Source organism: Triticum aestivum, chromosome 2B, assembly GCF_018294505.1.
Source record: "Triticum aestivum cultivar Chinese Spring chromosome 2B, IWGSC CS RefSeq v2.1, whole genome shotgun sequence".
In the NCBI taxonomy this organism is placed as follows: domain Eukaryota; kingdom Viridiplantae; phylum Streptophyta; class Magnoliopsida; order Poales; family Poaceae; genus Triticum; species Triticum aestivum.
In genome coordinates, this window is record NC_057798.1 from 22664422 (window position 1) to 22672288 (window position 7867).

The window sequence follows — 7867 nt, forward strand, 5'->3', positions numbered from 1 at the left end:
GAACCCAAAGCCTGCACTTCTCCCATTGCAAGAACTACCAATCTAGTTTGCCAAACTAGACGGATAATTCGAAGAGACTTGCAAAGATAACTCAATCATACATAAAAGAATTCAGAGAATAATCAAATATTTTCCATAGATAAGTTGGATCATAAACCCACAATTCATCGGTCTCAACAAACACACCGCAAAAAGAAGATTACATCGAATAGATCTCCACGGGAGAGGGGGAGAACATTGTATTGAGATCCAAAAAGAGAGAAGAAGCCATCTAGCTACTAGCTATGGACCCGAAGGTCTGAAGTAAACTACTCACACTTCATCGGAGGGGCTATGGTGTTGATGTAGAAGCCCTCCGTGGTGGATGCCCCCTCCGGCGGAGCTCCGGAACAGGCCCCAAGATGGGATCTCGTGGATACAGAAGGTTGCGGCGGTGGAATTAGGTTTTTGGCTCCCCTTTGATTATACGGGGATACGTAGGTATATATAGGAGGAAGGAGTACGTCGGTGGAGCTCCGACGGGCCCACGACGTAGGGGCGCGCCCGGGGGGGGGGCGCCCTCCACCCTCGTGACCTCCTCGGAAGCTTCTTGGAGTAGGGTCCAAGTCTCCTGGATCACGTTCGGTGAGAAAATCACGTTCCCGAAGGTTTCATTCCGTTTGGACTCCGTTTGATATTCCGTTTCTTCGAAATACTGAAATAGGCAAAAAACAGCAATTCTAGGCTGGGCCTCCGGTTAATAGGTTAGTCCCAAAAATAATATAAAAGTGGAAAATAAAGCCCAATATAGTCCAAAACAGTAGATAAAGTAGCATGGAGCAATCAAAAATTATAGATACATTGGAGACGTATCAAGCATCCCCAAGCTTAATTCCTGCTCGTCCTATAGGTAAATAATAAAAAAGAATTTTTGATGCGGAGTGATACTTTGGCATAATTCCAATGTAAATCTTCTTAATCATGGTATGAATATTCAGATCCGAAAGATTTAAGATAAAAGTTCATATTAACATAAAAATAATAATACTTCAAGCATACTAATCAAACAATTATGTCATCTCAAAATAACATGGCCAAAGAAAGTTCATCCCTACAAAATCATATAGTTAGGCTATGCTTCATTTTCGTCACACAAAGATGTTCCCAACTTCTATACCCCTGATGACAAGCCAAGCAATTGTTTCATACTCAAATAATCTCAAACTCTTTCAACCTTCACGCAATACATGAGCGCGAGCCATGGATATAGCACTATGGATGGAATAGAATATGATGATGGGGATTGTGTGGAGAAGACAAAAAGGAGAAAGTCTCATATTGACGAGGATAATCAACGGACTATGGAGATGCCCATCAATTGATGTCAACATGAGGAGTAGGGATTGCCATGCAACGGATGCACTAGAGCTATGAATGCTCAACAAAAGAAAACTAGTGGGTGTGCATCCAACTCGCTTGCTCACGAAGACCTAGGGCATTTCGAGGAAGCTCATCATTGGAATATACAAGCCAAGTTCTATAATGAAAAATTCCCACTAGTATAAACAAGACAATTAATGAGACTCACTATATGAAAAACATGGTGCTACTTTGAAGCACAAATATATGAGACTCACTACATGAAGAACAAGGTGCTATTTTGAAGCACGAGTGTGGTAAAAGGATAGTAACATTGCCCCTTCTCTCTTTTTCTCTCATTTTTATTGGCCTTTCCTTTTTTTATTGGCCTTTCTCTCTCTTTTTTTTATTTCGTCCGGAGTCTCATCCTGACTTGTGGGGGAATCATAGTCTCCATCATCCTTTTCCTCACTAGGGCAATGCTCTAATAATGATGATCATCACACTTCTATTGATTACAACATAAGGATTACAACTCGAAACTAGAACAAGATATGACTCTATATGAATGCCTCCGGCGGTGTACCGGGATGGTGCAATGAATCAAGAGTGACATGTATGGAAAATAATGCATGGTGGCTTTGCCACAAATACGATGTCAACTACAAGATCATGCAATGGCAATATGACAAAAGTAATGCATGTCACGATGATGATGGTGGAAGTTGCATGGCAATATATCTCGGAATGGCTATGGAAATGCCATGATAGGTAGGTATGGTGGCTGTTTTGAGGAAGATAAAAGGAGGTTTATGTGTGATAGAGCGTATCGTATCACGGGGTTTGGATGCACCGGCGAAGTTTGCACCAACTCTCAAGGTGAGAAAGGGCAATGCACGGTACCGAAGAGGCTAGCAATGGCGGAAAGGTGAGAGTGCGTATAATCCATGGACTCAACATTACTCAAAAGAACTCATATACTTATTGCAAAAATTTAGAAGTCATCAAAAATTCAAATACTACGCGCATGCTCCTAGGGGGATAGATTGGTAGGAAAAGACCATCGCTCGTCCCCGACCGCCACTCATAAGAATGCACAAGCCAGGTACACTTCATGTTCCAAATTTGTTACACAACTTTAACCATACGTGCATGCTACGGGATTTGCTAACTTCAACACAAGTATTTCTCAAATTCACAACTATTCAAATAGCACGACTTTGATATTATCACCTCCATAACTCAAAACAATTATCAAGCATCAAACTTAATTTAATTCACTCAAAAAAGAAAGTTTCACAAATCTTGAATACCAAGTATATTAACATTAAGAAAATTACCATGCTATTAATGACTCTCAAAATAATCTAAGTGAAGCATGAGAGATCAAGTTTCTTTAAAACAAATCCACCACCGTGCTCTAAAAGATCTAAGTGAAGCACATAGAGCAAAGCTATCAAGCTCAAAAGGTATAAGTGAAGCACATAGAGTATTCTAACAAATTCCAAATCATGTATGGCTCTCTCAAAAGGTGTGTACAGCAAGGATGATTGTGGTAAACTAACAAGCAAAGACACAAATAATACAAGACGCTCCAAGCAAAACACATATCATGTTGGTGAATAAAAATATAGCTCCAAGTAAATTACCGATGGAAGTGGACGAAAAGGGGATGCCTTCCGGGGCATCCCCAAGCTTTGACTTTTTGGTGTCCTTGGATTATCTTGGGGGTGCCATGGGCATCCCCAAGCTTAGGCTCTTGCCACTCCTTGTTCCATAATCCATCAAAAGAATTCACCCAAAACTTGAAAACTTCACAACACAAAACTCAACAGAAATCTCGTGAGCTCCGTTAGAGAAAGAAAACAAAAGACTACTTTAAGGTACTGTAATGAACTCATTCTTTATTTATATTGGTGTTAAACCTACTGTATTCCAACTTCTCTATGGTTTATAAACTAATTTACTAGCCATAGATTCATCAAAATAAGAAAACAACACACGAAAAACAGAATCTGTCAAAAACAGAACAGTCTGTAGTAGTCTGTAACTAACGCAAACTTCTGGAACTCTAAAAATTCTACGAAAATAGGAAGTCCTGAAAAATTTGTTTATTGATCAGCAGCAAAAAGAATCAACGCAAAAGCACATTCCTGTGATTTATCATAACTAAATTCGTGCGTGCAAAGTTTCTGTTTTTCAGCAGAATCAAATCAACTATCATCGTAGGTTATCCTATAGGTCTTACTTGGAACAAACACTAATTAAAACATAAAACCACATCCAAACAGAAGGTAGATGGATTATTTATTCCTAAACAGAAGCAAAAACAAAAAACACAAAATAAAATTGGGTTGCCTACCAACAAGCGCTATCGTTTAATGCCCCTAGCTAGGCATTGAGATTATGATGATGCTCACATGAAAGATAGGAATTGAAGCACAAAGAGAGCATCATAAAACATGTGACAAACACACTTAAGTCTAGCATACCTCCTATGCATAGGCATCTTGTAAGCAAACAAATTATCAAGGCAAGAAAAAACTAGCATATGCAAGGAAGAACAAAGAGATGATAGCAATCTCAACATGAAGAGAGGTAATTTAGTAACATGAAAACTTCTACAACCATATTTTCCTCTCTCATAATAATTACATGTAGGATCATAAGCAAATTCAACAATATAGCTATCACAAAACATATTCTTAACACGATCCACATGTATGCAAAGTTGACACTCTGTCAAAATAGTGGGATTAATATTAACTAAAGTCATGACCTCTCTAAATCCACTTTTATCAAAAACTTTATAAGATTGAACATTATCCAAATATGTGGGATCTAAAGTTGACACTCTTCCAAACCCACCTTCAATATTATTGCAAACACTATTATCAATCTCATGATCCCCTCCTGCGCCTTTGTGCGCTCGCCGCGACGCCGCTGTCTGCCGTTGTCAGCATGCTGAACAAACGAGAGGAATCTGGAGAGGGCTGTACGTGGAGAGGCACCAGGTCTATGGCCGTATGCAAGCAAGTGCCTCATCAAAAAAAATACTTCCTCCTAATGCATACTGACATTGGGCCCACGGGTTTGTCAACATAGTTACATTTTTTTCGGTGCTTCAACGTAGTTACTATAGGAGATAAACTCACAACGAAGCCGGGGAGCTGGCAGGTATCATTTATTATCACTGGGACAGCAAGTATCAGCTGGGTTTTGGGCTGCCCCGTCTAGGCTTTCATTTTTAACATGCGCAGCCCATGACCTCGGATGGGAGGTCTATAGGCCTATTTGTATTTTCTTGAGGGCCGTCATGTATCGACCGGCATATGGACCTCCCATCCGAGGTTTTATTTTTCCTGAATATCGGCAACCCAATTTATGTATTTTTTTGAAGAAAACGCAGGGGTCTGTTCTATTTTTCTATATAAGAATAGGAACGACAGGTCCAACTTATGTTTCCCTTCTAACTATATTATATATATTAAAATTATTTTATATGTTATTATATATTATTTGTATTGTCATCATATATTTAACAGATACTTACATATGTAAGAAAACAATATCCCACATCTTATTAACTTATAAAAATAATTTCTTAACAATAAAATCCTGAATTGTTTTGGCACGAAAATCCTAGTGATTGTGTACAAAAGCTTGGTAAGATTTAAGGACGAATGTAATAATATCACTTATTATTTAAATATATTTATAACAAAATGTTCAGCCCCTTTTTATTTTTTGATAACATTGCTGGCCCAACCCAACATTATAATTAGAATCAGCCCAGCAAAATCGTGTATTTCGAGAAAGTGCAAATGGGCTGTAATTTTTTAGGAAATAAAATAAATGGGCCGCATGGACGCTATATTATTTGTTCACCCAACCCAGCTAATGCCTGTAATTCAAAAAAAAGATCAAATTGACTGTAAATTCTACCGCGCAAAAAAAGACTGTAAATTCTGAAAAAATTGGGTTGAATACATGCCACATTTTTGGAGGCTGAAATGTGGGCCAATGGGTCGAAACCAACGCAAGTCGTTGTCAATTTAGTCAACAAATGATTCTGACATGTTAGCCGTTGGATTTACATCCAACGACTGGCATCCATCTTCAATCTCTCGTCTTCTTCCTCTAGCGCCGCCGGGACCACCTCCCACCTCCTACTGCTATCAGCTCTGCTTAGCACACTTCGCTACGAAGCGCTACTCCATCGTTGGCCAGGCCATCCCTCCACCCCTCCACACCTTCTGTTGCTCCACCGACTGCTGAACCACACCGCACTAGAACCAGTTAACCCTCGTACACCTCTTCGTCTGCGACTCTACTCCCGCGTCTTACCATCTCCGGCTCGTTGCTGTTCGGGGCTTCGCCGTCGTCCACCACCTTGGATGCGCTCGACGCGGCGTGGTCAACGTGGTCAATGAACGACACCATCGGAAGTAGACTGTGCGTGGAGAGGCTGACAGCTGGGTCCACGGCTGCACACAAGGAAATGCGTTCTTATTACGCGCAAAATAATGATTCCTCCACCTGACATCTGGAACCCACCGAAAGAGCCTCTGTATTTCGCGAAAAAAACGTGCCCCCCGCTGACAGGTCGGACCCACCAGCTATCTTCGCACACAAGGAAGTGCCTCCTTATTACGCACAAAAAAATGAATACTTCCCTGCCAGCTGGAACCCAGCATAGTGGGAGGCTGACTTGTGGGCCTACCAAGTTGATGGAGATGGAGGGTTTTGTCAACTTAGTCAATATGAACGATTCTAGCTCCTGTTACCGTACGATGTTCATCCAACGGCCGTAGTGCTTCTTCAACCTCTGGTCTTCTTGCTCCATCCGCCCAAACCAGCGTCGGTCATGCCGCGTGCTCCTGCCTCCCGTGGCCGGCTGTGATGCCGGGGAGGCCTCACCGCCCCCTACTACTCCCACCGCTGGCCAGGCCATCCCTCTACTCACCCACACCCCCTGTTATTCTGCGGCAACGGCAGCCTGACACCGCAGCCAAACCAGTGAACCCTCGTACTCCTCTTCGCGTGGGCATCCACTGCTGCGTCTACCCCGACTTCGCGTCGTCCCCTTCCTAGGCCTCGCCGTCGTCCACCACCGTGGTGCTCTCGGCGCGGCGTGGTCAATGTGGTCAACGACCGACTTCCATCGGAAGAGTACTATGCGTGGAGGGGCTGACAGCTGGGTCCACGGCGACCGCAAGGAAGTGCCTCCTTATTACGCGCAAAATAATTATTCCTCCACCTGACAGCAGGGACCCACTGGACGGGCCACAGTATTTCGTGAAAAAAACGTTTTCCCCCTGACTGCTGGGACCCACCAGCTACATCTTCGCACGCGAGGAAGTGCGTCCAGGCAAAAAAACCCGATTCGCCCTCCTGACTGCTGGGACCCACCAGCTACATCTTCGCATGCAAAGAAGTGCCTGACAGTCGGGACCCACCTGGTCGAAGCGTACGTAGCGTTGTCATTCTGGTCGCGAACGTGTACGTACATACTGGTGGATGTAGAGGCACGCACGTGTCGTACTAGAGGCGCGCACGTGTGGTAGTAGAGGCGCGTACGTGTCATAGTAGAGCCGCGCACGTAGCATGTACACGTACGTACAGCGGCCAGTGTGCAAGAAATAAAATACGGCCACGTATGTGTACATACGGGCGGGGTCTCGAATGCCTACTCGCGCATACGTACGGTCAGGGCTCGTGTACATGGCTGGGTCGGAATGGAGAAACAGCGTCATCGTCGTGTTCATGGGGAGCCAACCGGCTGGGTCGGAACGGAATCCGTCGTCGTGTTCATCGGGAGGGCTTGGACGGAACAGGCGATGGAAACGAGGCCTGGCATACCGCAGAACGGAGGAAACAACCTTGTGTTCGACGGGCCACGTTCGAAACGGGATCCTGTTCATCGGGAGGTATCTGGCGTACTGCAAAACGGAGGAAATGGACCTCCTACGGTTGAAACGGGGTCCTATTGATCGGGAGGGGTGTGGAGTACCGCAAAACGGACGAAACGGACTTGTGTTGGAGCGCTACGGTCGAAACGGGGGTCCTGTTCATCGGGAGGGGTGTGGCGTACCACAAAACGGGACTCCACGGGATACTGTTCATCTCCACCGTCGACCTCCTCCAGCCTCCACGGGCTCCTGTTCTTCCAGCCTCCATCGCGCGCTACTCCACCGGCTACTGTTCAACCACCCCTCCACAGGCACCCCTCCATCGTCTACTGTTCATCCAGCCCTCCACGGGGTCGTCCTGTTCATCCAGAGGCAATGCCACGGGGTCCTGTTCATCCACCCCCACCGCTCACTGTTCATCCAACCCTCCCTCCCCCCTCCCCCCGCAACGCTCATTGTTCATCCAGAGAGGCAACATCGATCGGCTTCAGTTAGCAGCAGTAGTGAAGGAATCGCTCGACCGGGTTCAGTTAACAGCCATCGATCGATCGCTCGAGTTCAGTAACGCTTAGCCTGCAGTGCAATCGCTCGGGTTCAGTTAGAGCCCAACGCCTCGC